General features: G+C 39.7%; 1 long non-coding RNA gene across 1 annotated transcript in view; it reads left to right on the top strand.

Annotated features, from left to right (window-relative positions):
• LOC140484530 (uncharacterized) overlaps positions 1-18,609 on the top strand; it is a 167,720-nt gene extending 149,111 nt beyond the window's left edge. Inside the window, exon 5 of the long non-coding RNA XR_011962245.1 lies at positions 15,108-18,609. This is a non-coding gene — a long non-coding RNA (uncharacterized lncRNA). The remainder of the gene's footprint in view (positions 1-15,107) is intronic.
• Positions 18,610-19,611: the final 1,002 nt, after the last annotated feature.

The following is a 19,611-nucleotide window of genomic DNA, read 5'->3' as shown; positions in this document are numbered from 1 at the left end:
CCAGTCTCAATACCAGAAACTTGGCTGTTCGTGCTATGTTCCCCTAAGAATCCATCACCCCTTACATTTTCCAAACAGCATACCTGTTTGAAATGGGTATAGCCACAGAAGGCTCCTGCACAAGCTGCCTACCTTTTTTACCTTTCCTAGAGCTAACCCATCTATGTTACTGTATCTGAGACATCCCCCCCCCTTCCTATAACTGCCATCCATCACATACTGTTGTTGTTGCGAATTCCTCATTGCTTCTAGTTGTTTCTCCAACCGATCCATTCGATCTGATAAGATTCGCAACCAACAGTATTATTGCAGATATAATCTGCAGTAACCCTTCAACTCTCTTTAAACTCCCACATCTGACAAGCGCATATCACTCTAGTAAAGGCCATTTTTGCTCCTTCACAATCTACAGACCCAGAAAATAACACCGAATTATTCATCTACAAAACACTGCTCCAGGTTAAATTAATAGTTATGGCTTACATTTTAAGTTTAGTCAAGAGACATATCGCAAAAAACATATAATCAAGAAAGAACCACTCTACTCATTACTGCAGATTTTCTGTTGGTCCCACTTAAAAAACAATACACTTATCTGCTTCTGTGCTGTGAACTTCACCCAACAGTTCCTCCAAGATCAGTTGTGAAGTTCACTGTTTATTAATTTTCCCAGACGCACTCCGATGTCCAGCGATACATGAATTCAAACAGCAAAGGCAGTAACTGTGCAGGTTCACTGCTGTGTCAGTTTCTTTCTCCTACACTGACCTCAACATGTGCTTCCTTTGTCTGTGCTTATCCCTTTTAAAACTGCTGTTGTTTTGACTTATCAGGAAGCGAAAACTTTCTGATATGGAGATGCAATGGCCTAGTCATATTATTACGAGACTATTAATCCAGAGACAGCCAAATAATGTCCTGGGCACCTGAGTTCAAATCCTGCCTCAGCAGGTGGTGATATTTCAAATCAATATAAATCTAGAATTAGGATTCCTAGCTATGACCATGAACCTATTGTCACTTGTCATAAAAACCCATCTGGTTCACTAACGTCCTTTCGGGAAGGAAACTGCCAGGCTTGAGGTATGGTGACTGGTTAGGGACAGGAGAATCTGCGTGTGAATCAAGAAGGTAAGGGAATCATGCAGGTGGGAGTGGAGGAGTCTAAGCTCTTGCAATGGTTCAACAGATTCAAGGTTCTTGTAGCTTGTATGAATGTAAATGAGGCTGTAGTGTGTGAGGTGACTAACTATGGTAATTCAAGCCTAGGAGGTGTAAAAAGGGTAAAGTTAATGGTGGATAATATAGTAAGAATAACTTTCTTTGCAGCAAATAGTGAGAATCCAGAAGACTGTGTTGCCTTCCCAAAGCTATCCACTCAGGAATTTGGAATCAGGGGAAGGAGTCAGTTAATATGAGCCAACGGGGGTATAGATAAGACTCGGAATGAGCTTTGATTTGGTCCTGAAACTAAAAGACAGACCCTCAAAGATAACAATTACTGAGTCACGTGCAAATTAGTAAAGGGTAAAGAAGATTAGACAGTTGAATGCATATCTCAAAGACTGGAGTGGGAGAACTGGTTCCAATTTGGCACCAAGGCTGGGGAAAATGGGAGCTGTACAGTGTAGTGGACTTCACTTGAGTTTTGCTGGAACTGACATTCTAGTGAGTTGAATAACTAGCGAAGTAGTGAAAGCTTTAAATTAAATAGCAAGTAGAAGGGATCATGAAAGCTAAGACTGAGTAAATTAACGGGAATTTGCAAGAGAATAGATCAAAGTAGCAATAAGATAATCAGAATATGGCAGAAAGATTGCAAACTTAAAAGTGTGCCAGCAAATAGGTCTGGAACTTACTAAAACAGTAATAAAAAAATCTGAATTAAGGGCTCTATATCTGAATGTCTAAGCATTTGCCTGGATGAATTGTCAGCTCAACCAGAAATTCATATGTATGACCTATTAGCCACTATAAAAGCATGGCTACAAAAAAACCAAAGCTGAGATCTGAATATCCAAGGATATGTAACATTCTGCTAAAGACAATGCCTCTGACAGCTGTCGACCAATGATATAACCAGTAACTCTTCAGTTCCAGTGGCACCAGCTTCTGAGACAGCAGCAAGCTTCTGAAAAGGACCATCATTAGATCGAGGTAAAAAGGACTCTCTGGAAGTTTTGTTGGAGCCATTATGGCAGCTGCCAGTGATATTGGAGTGGCACGATTGTGAGGATGGCGCCAATACATCAGGGTGGAGAGGATCATGGGTTGGGCCTTCATTCAACACAGAATCTGAGAACAGAAAGAAACCCCCAAAAAATGCACCCCCCCCCCCACTCCCACTCCCACTGAACCATGCAACAAAATTCATCTAGCAGCCTCACCACGTTGTGTGTGCAACCCTGCTGCTGGCAGGAAGAAGCTCTTAAGAGGCCATTAATTGGTCACTCACTAATGTGCCTTGTTTGGTCCAAGGGTTGACACACTAATAAAACCCATCTCCATCACTGGTAAAATGCCAGTCGAGGAGAGTTGATGATGGTGATGGTGATGGTGATGGTGCCTCCCGACCACGTCAGCCAATTTTAAGACTCCCCTGTCCCACCTGACAGCCTGCCTCCTGAGAGTTGAGAGTGTGTGGGCAAGGTGGGGGTGGGTCACATAATTTCAGCTCATAATCTGATGTCACAACATTTTTCTGCTGTGCTTAACTTATTAATATGAAGATGAAGTTACCATTTTGACATACTGTACGCTGAGCACAAAAATTGCAATGTTTGCTGTAGATCCATGATCCACCTTTAATTTTCAGACAACCCATCAGAACACTAATGGATATAGCATTGTGTGAATTTTGAAATCATACAGACCAACTATTCTTCTCACCCTTTTCATTTTGTGTTTTAAATAATATATGTCATTGGGATGCTGTGCCTTTCTAACTTTAGATTTTATGTTTTTCAGTACCGTTTCCTGACCCATATTCATTCCACTGACGTTTCAAGTTCTTGAATGTAATAAAATATTAGCAACTGTGCCCTTAAGTATCAGCCTCGGTTTTGTGGGAGCACCCTCACCTCTTGGTCAAAATATCTTGGATTCAAGCGCTACTCTGGAGCCTTGAGTACATAATCTGGACAGTCACTCCAGTGGAGAGCTGAGAAAAAGCTATCATTCCGATCACACAATAAACCAGGGTCCTGTTTAACCTCTCAGGATAATATAAAAGATTCAATGGGAGTATTCAAGGGGAGCAGAGGAAATTCCTTCTAATCGTGGAAATATTTATGTCTCAACTCGTGCCACCAAAAGCAAATAATGCAGTCATTTAACACATTGCTGTTTGGGATATTGCTGTGTGAAAATGCTTTGCAGTGTTCCTCTGCAAGAGTAATTGCATTTCAAAATTATTTAATCAAGTATGAAGTGCTTTGGCACATCCCAGGTTACAGTAAAAGGTTATATTTAAGCAGAAGTTTCTTTTCTCTTCTTAGCTGCTTCAAAGTAACAAAAGTTCACAAAAAAAGTTGCAGAAAAGCTAAATATCATTAGAACTTTTTTTGAATTTTGTTATGAAATTAAAAAATGTTCTTTATTTACACGGAGTTTGTGCTTATTTCTGTGAGTGCTTATAATTTAGTGCATTCAGGAAATAGATTGACATTATGATCTGGGTTATGAGGCAAGGCACTTTGGGAATGCAGATTTTCCCCAGGTGGTTGGAAGGGGAACAAGCAGGTAGAGCATTTTTTTTAGATTAGATTACTTACAGTGCGGAAACAGGCCCTTCGGCCCAACAAGTCCACACCAACCCACCGAAGCGTACCCACCCAGACCCATTCCCCTACATTTACCCCTTCACCTAACACTATGAGCAATTTAGCATGGCTAATTCACCTAACCTGCACATTTTTGGATTGCGGGAGGAAACCGGAGCACCCGGAGGAAACCCACGCAGACACGGGGAGAACGTGCAAACTCCACACAGAGAGTCACCTGAGGCGGGAATTGAACCCAGGTCTCTGGTGCTGTGAGGCAGCAGTGCTAACCACTGTGCCACCGCGCCGCATTTTTTTGGATAGTTAAATTTTATTAATTGAAACACCAACAACTCTTTGTCTTTATGTAGCACCCAATAATAAAACATCCCACGGGTGCTCCCCAGTAACAATATAAAACAAAGTTTGGTGCTAGTCACATAAGGAGCAGATGATCAACAGACTGTTCTAAAAGCTAGAGTTAAAGACAATCATAAAGTGGAAAGAGAGGAAAAATATCTGGGAGGTTTAGGGACACTATTCCAGAGTTTATGTCCTTGGCAACTGAAGGCGCAGATACTAAAGATGAAGTCCTCAATACCATAATACTCAAGAAGACAGAATTAGTGGAGTACAGCTATCTCTGGGGCTTATGTAACTGGAAGAGATTACAGAGACTAAGGGGCTGAGGCTAAGGAGGGATTGGAAAACAAGAATGTGAATTTTAAATTAAGCACTGCTTAATCAACAGTTGATGTAAATCAGTGAGCACATGAACGATAGTGGAATGGGAGTTGGTGTCAGTTTGAAGATCAGCACAGAGTTTTGGATGCAGTCAAGGTCCCAGAGGATAGAATGTTGGAGTAGCCCAGAGGGCACTCGAGGAGTCATATCTGAAGTTAACAAAGGCTTGCAGGAAAATTTCAACAACAGCTGAGGAAAGACTGAATAGTGAGGTGATTTTCCAAGGTGGAATTAAGCAGTTTTAGTGATGATGCAAGCACCCAGTTAGAGGCTCATGTCAGAAGTAAAAATGCCACCAAAGCTGTGATAAGTCTGGCTTAGCTTGATTCAGGAATGAAATGGAGTGGGTGGACTACTGAATGAAATTGTAGTGACAACTGAAATCAAAGAGCTGAGTTTTGGTCTCAGGTCCCACTCCTGACACCATGTGGAATTATGAACAAATAAACATTTGAAATAGGATCAGAAGTAGCCGTTTGGCCCTCAAGCCAGCTCTGCCATTCAATAGCTGATGGCTGATCTGTTCATGTTTCCCATTTATCCCTATCAGCCTTTGATCCCCTTGCTTAATAAGAATCTATTTATCTATGCTTTTAAAATATTGAAATGACCGTGCTTTCAATGCCTTTTGAATCAGAGTTCCAAAACTGTACTTGTGGAAATGTTTATGCCTCAACTAGTGCCACCAAAAGCAAATAATGCAGTCATTTAACACATTGCTGTTTGGGATATTGCTGTTTGGAAATGGCTTGTAGTGTTCCCCTGCAAGAGTAATTGCACTTCAAAATTATTTAATCAGGTATGAAGTGCTTTGGTACATCTCAGGACAGTAAAAGTTTATATTTAAACTGAGAGAAAAAAGAATCCTCTCCTCACTAGCCTAAAAGGTTGAGGTTGAAAAATGCCTTCACATTTTATCCGAGAAACACTTTGTAATTCACCATATTTCTCCCAATTAAATGTATAAAGGTCCAAATTTGGAAATAGAATTCGAGGGTAATCTCCTTCCAATAATTTTAATGTATTTTAATCTTGCACTCACCTACAAGAGAAAACACCTACATCCAATTTGCTAAGGTGTAGATACTTCACTTAAATCAACCCTTACTCTTCAAAACCCCAGCAAATACAAGCCGAGACTGTTCTACCATGGAACAACCTGTCATGGGACAACCTGTTCATGTCATCTCATTCCTATCATTCCTCCTTAAAAAAGAGACCAAAACAGAACACAGTATTAAAGATGTGGGTCTCACCAACACCCAATATAACTGAAGTGAAACTGAAGTAGCCTTGATTAGTTACAAGATCCATTTCACTACAAATATGTTTTCACAGAACTTAAAGAAAAGCTCAAGCTGTATTATCATCCAACATTTGTCTCTCTTGCATGTTTTTGGTACTGGTGACTCTCTCCAGATCTTCCTTTCTCCTGTTCTTTGTATCCATCTTGTAGATATTCTCTATTGTTCCCTAACTCAAATTCCTTTAACTTTGTTATATTCCCTTTACTTTGCAATTAATTTTATCCACACTCCTATATTAAGAAGCCAATTTCTCTAAAATTGCATTAAGCCTTGATAAATTAAAAAATTATTATTATTCTACTGAATACCTGAAACATTTTATCCCTTTGTCCAGTATCAAAACAGTACATGTGTTCTGTCTTTTTGGAGCAAGGTTATAGAAACATCAAAGCTAGGGGCAGGATGAGACTATTTGTTCCTATGACTTTGCTCTGGCATGCATTCTGATCATTGCTGATTATCCAACACAATAACCAGTCCCTGCTGTTCCTCGATATACTTTGACTTCTTTAACCCAATTATGAGATCCAACTACTTCTTGAAATCATACAATGCTTTGGCCTCAATTGTTTTCTGTGGTAGAAAATTCCACAAAGTCACCGGTCTCTGGTTATACTCTCTTGCTTATCTCCTCTTTCATAGTCACAATACTCATGATGGTCAATACGTCAATTGCAGTTCAGTTCTTTGAACAGAAACAGTAAATAGCATAAGACCATAGACTTAAAGATAAATAAGCAGAATTAGGGCATTTGACCTGTTGATTCTCTTCTGTCATTTGATCATGGCTGATATGTTTCTCAACCCCATTCTCCTGCCTCACCCTGTAACTTTTGATCTCTTTACTAATTGAAAACTTACCAATTTCTGACTTAAACAGCGACTTGGTCTTCAAAGCCTTCTGTGGCAATAAGTTTAACAGATTCACCACCCTTTGGTTGAAGACATTCCCCCCTCATTTCAGTACTAAAGGGTCATGCCTTTACTCTGAGCCGATGCCTTAGGACCCTAGTCTCACCCACTATTGGAAACATCTTCTCCACATCCACTGTATCTAGGCCCCTTAGTATTCTCTAAGGTTCAGTGAGATTCCCCCTCATCCTTCCGAATTCCACAAAGTACAGACTCAGCATTTTAAACCACTTCTCTTATGACAACCCTTCGATCTAGGATCGTTCTTGTGAATCTCCTCTGTGCCCCTTCCAAGGCCAGCACATCTTTCCTTCAATTAGGATTTTAAAACTGTTCACTGTATTCCACAAACATTACTACGAGATAATGACCAAACTATTGATCTAATCAACACTTTCCTGACCCTCTTGAAATTTACGTGATACAAGATGTTCCCTAATTTTCAATCCCAATTCATAATTATGTGTTTTCTTTATATCTATCTCCTTACCCTTACTCATTCATTTCCATACAATTTACACATAGAGTCATAGAGTCGTAGAGACGTACAGCACAGAAACAGACCTTTCCGTCCAACTAATCCATGCCAACCAGATATCCCAACTCAATCTAGTCTGACCTGCCAGCACCCATCCTATATCCCTCCATACCCTTCCTATTCATATACCCATCGAAATGCCTTTTAAATTTTGTAATTGTACCAACCTCGACCACTTCCTCTGGCAGCTCATTCCATACACGTACCACCCTCTGTGTGAAAACATTGCCCCTTAGGTCTCTTCTATATCTTTCCCCTCTCACCCTAAACCTATGCCCTCTAGTTCTGGACTCCCCAACCCCAGGGAAAAGATTTTTGTCTATTTATCCTATCCATGCCTTTCATGATTTATAAACATCTATAAGGTCACCCCTCAGCCTCCGTCACTCCAGCGGAAACAACCCCAGCCTGTTCAGACTCTCCCTCTAGCTTAAACCCTCCAACCCTGGCAACATTCTTGTAAATCTTTTCTGAACCCTTTCAAATTTCACAACAACTTTCCAATAGGAAGGAGACCAGAATTGTATGCAATATTCCAACAGTGTCCTGTACAGCCGCAACATGACCTCCGAACTCCTGTACTCAGTACTCTGACCTATAAAGGAAAGCATACCAAACACCTTACCATTACATGTATAAGTACTCTAAGATTTGCTTTCCCAAAATGCAGCACCTCACATTTATCTGAATTAAACTCCATCTGCCACTTCACAGCCCATTGGCCCATCTGATCAAGATCCTGTTGTAATCTGAGGTAACCTTCTTCGCTGTACACTATACCTCCAAGTTTGGTGTCATTTGCAAACTTACTATCTATACCTCTTATGCTCACATCCAAATCATTCATATAAATGATTAAAAGTAGTGGACCCAGGACAGATTCTTGTGGCACTCCACTGGTCACAGGCCTCCAGTCTGAAAAACAACCCTCCACCACCACCACCCTCTGTGGTCGAGGCTGGTACAATCACAAATCTTAGAGCCAGTTCTGTATCCAAATAGCTAGCTCTCCCTGTATTCCATGAGATGTAACCTTGCTAACCAGCCTCCCATGGGGAACCTTGACAAGTGCCTTACTGAAGTCCATATAGATCACATCTACTGCTCTGCCCTCATCAATCCTCTTTGTTACTTGTTTAAAAAACTCAATCAAGTTTGTGAGACATGATTTCCCACACACAAAGCCATGTTGACTATCCCTAATCAGTCCTTGCCTTTCCAAATACATGTACATCCTGTCCCTCAGGATTCTCTCCAACAACTTGCCCATCACCGACGTCAGGCTCACTGGTCTATAGTTCCCTGGCTTGTCCTTACCACCCTCCTTCAACAGTGAGACCACGTTAGTCAACCTCCAGTCTTCCAGCACCTCACCTGTGACTACCGATGATACAAATCTCTCAGCAAGAGGCCCAGCAATCACTTCTCTAGCTTCCCACAGAGTTCTAAAGTACACCTGATCAGGTCCTGGGAATTTATCCACCTTCATGTGTTTCAAGACATCCAGCACTTCCTCCTCTGTAATATGGACATTTTTCAAGATGTCACCATTTATTTCCCTACATTGTCTATCTTCCATATCCTTTTCCGCAGTAAATACTGATGCAAAATATTCAGTTAATATTTCCCCATTTTCTGCGGCTCCACACAAAGGCTGATCTTTGAGGGGCCCTATTCTCTCCCTAATTACCCTTTTCTCCTTAATGTATTTGTAAAAACCCTTTGGATTCTCCTTAACTCTATTTGCCAAAGCTGTTCTATGTCCCCTTTTTGCCCTCCTGATTTCCCTCTTATGTACACTCCTACTTCCTTTATACTCTTCTAAGGATTCACTCGATCTATCCTGTCTATACCCGACATATGCTCCCTTCTTTTTCTTAACCAAACCCTCAATTTCTTTAATAATTCAGCATTCCCTATACCTACCAGCCTTATCTCATTTCTGAAAGCTTCCCATTTTCCAGCCGTCCCTTTACCTGTGAACATTTGCCCCCAATCAGCTTTCGAAAGTTCTTGCCTAATACCGTCAAAATTGGCTTTCTCTAATTTAGAACTTCAACTTGTAGGTTTAGTCTGTCCTTTTCCATCACTGTTTTTAAACTAATAGAATTATGGTCGCTGGCTCCAAAGTGCTCCCCCACTGACACTTCAGTCAAGTGCCCTGCCTTATTTCCCAAGAGTAGGTCAAGTTTTGCACCTTCTCTAGTAGGTAGATCCACATACTGAATCAGAAAATTTTCTTGTATACACTTAACAAATTCCTGTCTATCTATTAGGGTGGCACGGTGGCTCAGTGGTTAGCAATGCTGCCTCACAGCACCAGGGTCCCCAGTTTGATTCTGGCCTTGGGTGACTGTCTGTGTGGGTTTGCTCCCACAGTCCACAGATGTGCAGGTCAGGTGAATTGGCCATGCTAAATTGCCAATGTGTTAGGTGCATTAGTCAGAGGGAAATGGGTCTGTGTGGGTTACTCTTCGGCGGGTCGGTGTGGACTGTTAGGCCAAAGGGCCTGTTTCCACACTGTAGGAAATCTAATCTTAACACTATGGCAGTCCCAGTCTATGTTTGGAAAGTTAAAATCCCCTGCCATAACCACCTTTTTATTCTTACAGATAGCTGAGATCTCCATACAAATTTGTTTCTCAATTTCCCTCTTGGTATTAGGGTGTCTATAATACAATCCCAATAAGGTAATCATCAATCTCAGTTCTACCCAAATAACTTCCCTGGATGTATTTCTGGGAATATCCTCCCTCAGTATAGCTGTAATGCTATCCCTTATCAAAAACGCCACTCCCCCTCCTCTCTTGCCTTCCTTTTTATCATTCCTGTAGCATTTGTATCCTGGAACATTAAGCTGCCAGTTCTGTCCATCCCTGAGCCATGTTTCTATAATTGCTATGATATCCCAGTCCCATGTTCCTAACCATGACCTGAGTTCATCTGCCTCCCCGTTAGGCCCCTTGCCTTGAAATAAATGCAGTTTATCCAATTATTTGTTATCCTATCGCTAAGCATTGACAAAACTTTATTGCTAACTATAAACAAAAGTTTCTTTTTTCGGGAATCATACATTCTGTCTGATAAGAAGCCTGAATGTGCCCTATACCTTATAATATGTATTTCTGTAAATAAGTATTTTGTTTGTGCCACAGTTGTTTCAATCCAAACTAGTTTAATATTGACGCTGCATTTCCCATAGTTCAATTAATGCTGATCCCACCTTTAAACATTCAAATTATAAAGGAATATTGAACGTTCTGATGATTACTTAAAACATTTTTTTAAAAAGATGATTCTTAGAACCTCTAGCTTCCCTTAACACAAGATCTTACACATTCATTATCTCATCGTGTTTGTTGACCATCACCAATGATGATCACATAATCATTGTTAATTATCACAAAAACTCATCTGTTCACTAATGTTCTTTTGGGAAGGAAATCTGTTTCCTCACTTGGTCTGGTCTGCAGACAATTAGGGATGGACAATAAATCCTGGCTTAGCTATTGACACCCATATCCCATGGGTAAATAAAAAACAGGACCTGTATTTGATGTATGGTATGCACCAGAGCCATGCTGTGAATAGTATTCTAGTGATTCTGTTCGCCGAGCTGGGAATTTGTGTTGCAGATGTTTCGTCCCCTGTCTAGGTGACATTCTCAGTGCTTGGGAGCCTCCTGTGAAGCGCTTCTGTGATCTTTCCTCCGGCATTTGTAGTGGTTTGAATCTGCCGCTTCCGGTTGTCAGTTCCAGCTGTCCGCTGCAGTGGTCGGTATATTGGGTCCAGGTCGATGTGCTTATTGATTGAATCTGTGGATAAGTGCCATGCCTCTAGGAATTCCCTGGCTCTTCTTTGTTTGGCTTGTCCTATAATAGTAGTGTTGTCCCATGTGACAAGCAACATGAATTCGACTGGAACAACACTACTATTATAGGACAAGCCAAACAGAGAACAGCCAGGGAATTCCTAGAGGCATGGCACTCATCCACAGATTCAATCAATAAGCACATCTACCTGGACCCAATATACCGACCACTGCAGCGGACAGCTGGAACTGACAACCGGAAGCGGCAGATTCAAACCACTACAAATGCCGGAGGAAAGATCACAGAAGCGCTTCACAGGAGGCTCCCAAGCACTGAGGATGTCACCTAGACAGGGGACGAAACGCCTGCAACACAAATTCCCAGCTCGGCAAATAGAGCCACAACAACGAGCACCCGAGCTACAAATCTTCTCACAAACATTGAGTATTCTAGTGAATTATATAACTAGGGTGATAGAGTAGACTTTGACCTAAATGAGGCTGAGTGATCAAGTTGGGAAAAATATAGTAAAAGGTAACAACAAAGTAATACAGGAGGTCAGCACTTTGAGTGATGTTCTCGAGGGTGTGACAGGAAGGGACAGAACATACAAGTATGAGTGCATCAGCAGATAAGGCCTAAGATTGTAAAAATAGTAAAGAAATATAACTGAAGGCCCAATGCACACTGCATTTGTCACAACAGGTATGAATTACAATCACAGATAGATATAAACATGTATTACCTGATAGGAGTTACAGGGACATGGTTGAAAAGTGACCAAGACTGGGAGCTGAACGTTGAAAGGCAGTCAACAGATCAAAATTACAGAGAGTGAGAATAAAGTGGTGACATAATGCCATTAATTAAGAATGGCATTAGTTCAGTTGAGAGATTAACATAACTTGATATATCAAGGCAGAAGATCAGTTTGGGTAGAGATAAGAAATAGTAAAAGTAAAAGGTGACTTCTCGTTTATTAGCACCCTAACAGTAGTTACACTGGAGGGCAGAGTACAGAGGAACAAATGAACACAGCATGAAATAAATGGACGATAATAATCATGACCAGCTTCAATCTATATGTGGATTGTGAGAAGCAGATTGACAAATATTGTTATGAGAAATGCCTTTAAAAAGTATTTGTTCTGTCATATTTCTTTCAAAACCAAGTGTAATAAACTTGGGGCTGAACCCAGCCATGCTTCTGTTTCAAAAGCAAACAAAAAGAGCATGAGTAATTGGGGTCAAGCACCCACAGAACCAGGATTTTTGTTTCGCTTTCAGTAGCTTTGGAAGCTGCCATACAACTCTCTCTGATAAAGCGAAATACTTGAGTCCTCTCTGTCTCAGCGTTTTCTCTTGATGTTCTTTCCTCCTGAAATGGAGAAATATTGCATGCAAGACAATCTATCTTACTGAATTTGCATTTCCCAAGTGTGTATTTATGGGACATAATTATCTCGGAACAGCTAATCATAAATTCATAAGTTCATAAGATATAGGAGCAAAATTAGGCCATTCAGCCATCGGGTCTGCCACTCCATCATGGCTGATATACTCCTCACTCCCATTTTCCTGCCTTCGCCCCATAACCCTTCAACCTATTGCCAATTAAAAATCAGTCTGACTCCTCGTTAAATTTACTCACTGTCCAAAATTCCACCACACTTTGGGGTAGCGAATTCCACAGATTCACAATCCTCTGGGAGAAGCTGTTGCTTCTCAACCCTGTTTTAAATTTGCTATCCCTTATCCAAAGACTATGACCTCTCGTCCTAGAATGCCCTGTAAGAGGAAGCATCCACTCCACATCTATTTTATCCATACCTTTTATCATCTTGAATATCTCAATTTGGTCTCCCCTCATTCTTCTAAACTCCAGAGAATATGGGCCTAAACTGTTCAATCTTCATTCATACCACAAACTCGTCACCACTGGGATCAATCTGGTGAACTTTCTCTGCATTGTCTCCAATACCACTGCATCTTGCCTCAAATAAGGGGACAACAATTTTGCACAATACTCCAGGTGTCATCTCACCAATGCCTTTTCTGGTTGCAACAATACTTCCTTACCTTTATATTCTATTCCTTTTGCTATAAAAGCCCAACATTCCACTTTCTTTATTATCTGCTGTACCTGCATGATTTGTTTTGTGACTCATGTGAGAATGTGTAAAGGGTATGAGCAGGTTAGGAAAGAGTTCAGTTTTGAGTTTTGTGAAACAAAAGTTTCAGCTGAGCATGACTCAGATCAAATAAGAACTTGCAGTTATGAATGGGGTGCTGGAGGTAAGGGTAATGGGTTAACAGGGTGGAAAAGCATTAGAGTTCAAATCTGCTGTGTTGTATTAAAGGGGTGGGTATAATTGAGGTTCGGGTTCTCTGTGCGTACTGAGTTCAAGTCCTCTGGAGTGGATTTGATTGAGGTTTAAGTCCTCTGCGTGGTACTGGGGTTTGAGTCCCCTGGGTGGGTGTGATTGAGGTTTGAGTCCTCTGCATGGTACTGGGGTTTGAGTCCCCCGGGTGGGTTAATTTGAGATTCAAGTCCTCTGCGCTGTGCTGAGGTTAGAGCTCTCTGTGTTTAAGCGAGATTCAAGTTCTCTGTGTTTAAGCGAGGTTTGTGCTCTCTGTGTTTACTTGGGGTTAGAGTTTTCTGTGTTTGATTGAGATTCAAATTCTTTGAGTTTAAGTGGAGTTCAAGTTCTCGGTGATTAAGTGCAATTTGAGTTCCCTGTGTTTAAGTGGGATTCATGTCCTCTGTGTTTAATTGAGATTCGAATCCTCTGAGTTTAATTGAGATTTAAGTCCTCTGCATATGATTGGGGTTCAAGCTCCCGTGAGGAATAAAGTGAGAAAGGGGTTAAAATCCCCAAGTGGGGAAATTTGAGGTTCTGCAAGTCTTGTTCTGAGGGAGGAGCTGGCATGGATTGCAGTGCCATGTGGTCTGCTGCAAGGGCTTTCTCTTTTCATAAGTGTAATTTAAATGAGAGGATGCAAAAAAACAACGAGAAACGCTGAAATTAAGGTTCTACTTGTGCCATGCTAAGAGTGTTTGATGTTTAAAAAAATTGGGTTGTTAAAATACTGGTTCAGAAAATCCTTTTAAGTAACTGTTTTGCTATGTTTGTATCAGGATCTCAATTCAATGTTTTGTGGGCTATGTAATGTGACAGGTTTTGTTTTTAACATTGAAATTGCACAACATTACATTCTTTTTAAAATGATCAAACTTGTAACCTTGAAACAAATTGATTGAGTATCTTGAGTTCCTGATTTGTTTGAAATTCTACAATGCCTGTTTAAAGAAAACAACAGTTAGGTCAGTGATCATGCTTTAGCCAGATGACAGTATTGCATTAAAATATATTTGCTGCTGTGTTTTTAATGCAGAGTGTTCATAAAAAGAAAAATGAATTTTGAGTTTGATATTTTGTTAAGATTCAACAAAATATCAGAACTTGAGGCTGAGCAGTTTAAATTCCGTTAATTATTGTTAAGATTTCATTGGCCCCTTCATATTGAAAATTCAAAGAATATTGATCTCTACCAAAGTCACCACTACAATCCAGACTGTTTTATTTGGCAAGTTTTATTTGGAGAACATATTTCAAAATATTCAGCATTTGTTTTCCACGAATATTTGAGATTTAAATCTGAACAGAAACTACCTCTTCAATTGCTAAAGCACAGGAAACATTTTGTGTTTTCTTGTTATTTCAGACTTTTGAAATACTTATCCTGACAGCTTTCACCTTAGCCAAGTATCAATTTGCTAAAGGAAAATAATTTTTGAATAACCTGAATGAGGTACCTGAGGGATTGATTTTAGGACCGTTGACTGTTGTTTATAATTGTACTGCCTAAACAATTGAATTGTTTAGACAGTACAATTTAGAATTTTATGGATTGTATAAAACTTGATAATGTCATAAATACTAAACAGAGTAACAGACTTCAAGAGTTCAAAGAATGTTGAAATAGGCAGACACAGTTTAGTGTCGTTAAATGTGTGACTGTCTTCATACAGATATCCACCTTGATAAGGAAGGAATGAAAAAGGAAATGCCAGTTACTTTCGGCAGCTGACATCTTCTACAGAGTTTCTACATTCACAGGAAAAGCATGCCATTGGACCACCGTCCACCCCTCCACAACCTGATCCAACGGACTCAATCAGCTCCCCAGTCATGAGCATAAAAAGTGAAGAAATTAGCAACAGTGAAGAGGAGGTCAGTACATTTTTTGTCAGTGGCCTTCCTACGGACATTAAACCATGTGAGCTTTACCTTGTCTTTCGATCATTTAAGGGAAATGAAGGTTCACTGATCAAGCTAACATCACACAGTGGGAGCAAAAGCAGCAGAGAATGCTGTGTGTACCTAGCCTGCTGCTGCAGCTGCAGCTGCTGCACTGCACGTTCAGATGCACTGATATCGTCCATCTGAAGCATCTCCAGAAGGATGGAAGTCTCGTCAGTTCTGTGAAGCATTTAACTGCCCTTACCTAAGAAATCAGATTTCTCCATGGAGAGATTTACAATGTCAGACTGAATTTTGTTTTCAGGTTGGACTTTACTAAAGGAGATTTTGGAGAACTGGGTCATTTCCACTTGATTTGGAGGGGATGGAGTGGTCACTAAGGACTGTGGATTTAAGAACTTTATTGGTGTTTTTTTTTCCACACGGGAGGATTCTTCAAATTCTATTTACTGTAACAGACCCCTAATTTTTGTTGTTATAATCATTGTATGCTGTGAATCAATAACTTGCTTAAATACTGGCTGTCAGAGTCTTATGAAAGCTGGCGATGCCATTGGTTATCATGAAATGATAAAAGGAAGGAATGAGAACTCTCCTAACATTTCTCATTTGTGAGGTTCCTATTCCCTTATTGCAATTTACTACTCCACTTATTTTAGTGTCATCCACTATCCCTGAATTCAAGTCATTAATATAGATTGTAAATAGCAGGGACCCAAGGACCAAACCCTGTGGCACCCTACTAGTTACTTTTTGCTATTCAGAAAAAAATTCATTTATCCCAACTCTCCATCTTCTCTCCACCAGCCAGTCACCTATTAAAGCTACTAAATTATCCCTAATCCCATATGATCCAACCTTGTGAATTAACCTTTTGTGTGGCATCTTATCAAACACCTTCCAGAAGTCCAGATATATTACATCTACAGGAGCCCATTTATCCACATTGCTTGTTACATCTTCAAGGAACTCTAGTCAATGGGTCAACGTTAGTTGTCCTTCATAAAACCATGCTGACTCTGATGGATAGCATTTTGACTTGTCAAATGTCCCAATATTGCTTCCATGATAATTAATTCCAACAGTTTTCCAACAACAGATGTTAAACAAAATGGTCTGTAATTTCCCACACAAGGCCTCCCTGCTTTTTTGAATAATTGTGTTATATTAGCATCATTCCAATCCACTTGAACGTTTCCTTTGTCCAGGGAATTTTGGAATACTGCAACCAATGGATCCATTATCTCCACTGCCACTTCCTTTAAAACCCTCGGACATAGGCTATCAGACCCAGGAGACTTGTCTGCCCTCAAACCTAATAGTCTACTGAGTGCCTTTTCCCTATCAATGTTGACTGCTCTACGTTCTACCCTTTCTATTTCATTTGACTTGCCCATTTCAATAGTAATCAGTGGTTGTAAACATACATATATTCTGGTTAGGTATTTCAATAGAGTTACAGTTAAGTTAATTCTAGCTTTATTCTTATTTTGCCTGTATTTTAATTGCATTGTAAGAATAAAGTGTGTTTTGCTTTAAGCCGAGTAGTTGGATCAATCGAATTGTATCTGCAAAGCCTTACACTTGCTTGTAAATATAAGAAAAAGTTTGGATTTAGACTATCTTCTTAAAATATTATGAGAAAGTTTGGTTTTGTCCATAACAATATACCCAGAAAATTTGCCTTCAGGACAAACGATAGAGAAGTACTTTCTTCAGCCTGCCAGGGAACGAGTAATCCTGGACCAAATGATGAATAATCAGACAAGATTAATCACACACACATGGCAAAGCAGTCTCAAAGTGACAGTGACTATAACATGACAGAATATCATGTTTAGTTTGTAAAGGAGAAATGTGGGTCCATGATTAGTGTTTTAAACCAAAAAGAGGTAGCAATGAGGGCATGAAGGTAGAGCTGGTCAAGGTGAACTGGGAACTAGGTTAAAAGGAGGTTTCAGTGGATTTGCAGTGACTGATATTTAAGGAAATATGCAGTGGCCCTCAGCAAAGAATTATTTCAGTGAGAAAGAAAGGCTCTTTGAGAAAAATGCATTACTTGTGGCTAAATAAGGATGTTAAAGATAGTTTTAAATTGAAAGAAACACTATACAAATCTACAAGGCCGAGTGGTAGGTCTGAGGATTGGACAGACTTTAACACACAGCAAAGAATAAAGTAGTGAGGCATAAAACAACGTATGAGATAAAGCTATCTGGTAATATAAAAACAGATTGCAATATTTCTACAAGTATTTGAATAAGAAAAGAAGAACTGCAGCTCGGTGGGTCCTCTAGAGAGTGAATCTGTGGAATTGATCATGGAATGCAAAGAAATGACAAGAGTCTTGAACTGGGTTTTTTTTTGCATCTGTCTTAGAAAACTTCCCAAAGACAAATGAAAATCAGGAAGTGATAGAGAGGATAAACTTGAAACAAATGGCATCACCAGGGAAAAGGTGTTAGGAAGTCAGCTGGATCAGAAAGCTGACAAGTCCCTAAAACCTAATTTGTGGTAAATTAGGAAACATAGGTTTAAAGTTTGAGCACTAGTGATCACCAAAGCCAGGGAAAGAAATCATGGTCTCTGCTGCTTCTTCAATTTATGTGCTCTTATCTCCTTTCGCCACTAACTTGTAACCTATGATCGCTCCTGTAGAGTGCCTTTGTGAAGTGTTTTGTGTTTAATAGAAAAAGGCAGCACAGAAGGAGGACATTCAGCCCATCAAGTCTGTGCCAGTTCTTTTGATAAGAAATCCAATCAGTCTGAGCATTGCCTTCTTAAACATGTTATTTGCAAATTTCTTTTGTTTCCAATTATATATCCAATTCTCTTTTGAAATCTAATTTGAATATTTATTCACTACAATATCTGGGAAGGCGTGTTCCAATTCCTATCCACTGTTTGTGTCAATGTTTTTCCTTGCGTCAAACCTAATTTTTAAAATCAATTTCAATCAAGTTAAATCTGGGACCCTTCATTATCAATTCTATAACCATTGAAAACAAGCGCTATTTATTCTGTCTAAATCCTTTGTAATTTTATGTGCCTCTACTGAAACTTTAGAGAACAAATGTATTGTCTCTGTAAAACCTTATCCCTGGTGTTGTTCCAGTAAATCACTTCTGAACCTTCATATTCTTTTGGTGCCCAGAATTGCAAACCATAGTCACAGTGGGATCAAGCTGTTTCATATGGGTTCAGCAAAATGTTTGTATTTTACTTTTCTATATATAAAGTCAATTATAAACTGAGTTTTTGACATTTGAACTGATTTATGGTATATTTGTACTCACACAGAAGCAAACTTCATGGTGTGTCTTATCAAGCCTCCATTAAACATAATGTGACAATACCCCAAGAAAACATTACTTTCTTCAAACCACTTGATTTTAACTTGATACAGGACAATAGGCAGTAAGCAAGTGTTTTTTTGTTTAAAATGACTCACATACACTTCATAAAAGAAGCCATCAACGTAAACATGTCTTACACAAAGTTAGAAGTCACATGACACCAGGTTATAGTCCAACAGGTTTATTTGAAATCACAAGCTTTTCGAATGCTGCTTCTTCATCTGGTGTCATGTGACTTCTGACTTGCCCAACAAGTTTCAAGGTTTCATGCTCCAGTTAGATTACATCCTAGTGCCCTAAAAGATGATGCTAATGAGGGAGTAGATGCGTTGGAGTAAATATTTCCAACATTCTCTATAGTCAGGAAACGTTCCAGCATACTATAAAGTAACAAATATAATCATTCTAATCAAGATGGAATGGACCGCGAAAGGCAGGAAATTATAGGCCAGGTGGCTTGACATCTGCCATGGGGAAAGTGCTAAAATCATTCATTAAAATGATTATAGCTGGGCACCTCATTAGACTCATGAATTTAATAGTCTTGTAGTATGACTTCCTGTCTGACACATTAAAGCCTCCAGTTTCTGAGCCTTTAATAACTTCTAAACCACTCAGAACTTCTTTTCTTCTGTTCTTTCTGTTTTGGAGACTGCTAAGGTGCTTAACTGCCTTTATATGCCTTTTGTGTCTGAATGACTTGCTTCCCTTTCTGAAAGAAACCTGCATACTTACTGATCTTCTGTCTCTCTTTCTAAAAGGAAATTTGCTTGCTCCCTCTCTCCTTGTCATGGAACACCTTGTTGCTAGGCAACAGCACTTCTTTTCCACGCTTTTACCCTTGTTTTTGAAAGCACCAAATTATTCACCTCAAAGTTTGGAGTATTGCTGGTAAAAGGCATATTTTTCTCAAAGC

This window comes from Chiloscyllium punctatum, chromosome 2 (assembly GCF_047496795.1).
Source record: "Chiloscyllium punctatum isolate Juve2018m chromosome 2, sChiPun1.3, whole genome shotgun sequence".
NCBI lineage: Eukaryota > Metazoa > Chordata > Chondrichthyes > Orectolobiformes > Hemiscylliidae > Chiloscyllium > Chiloscyllium punctatum.
This window is presented reverse-complemented; position numbering and strand designations above follow the sequence as displayed.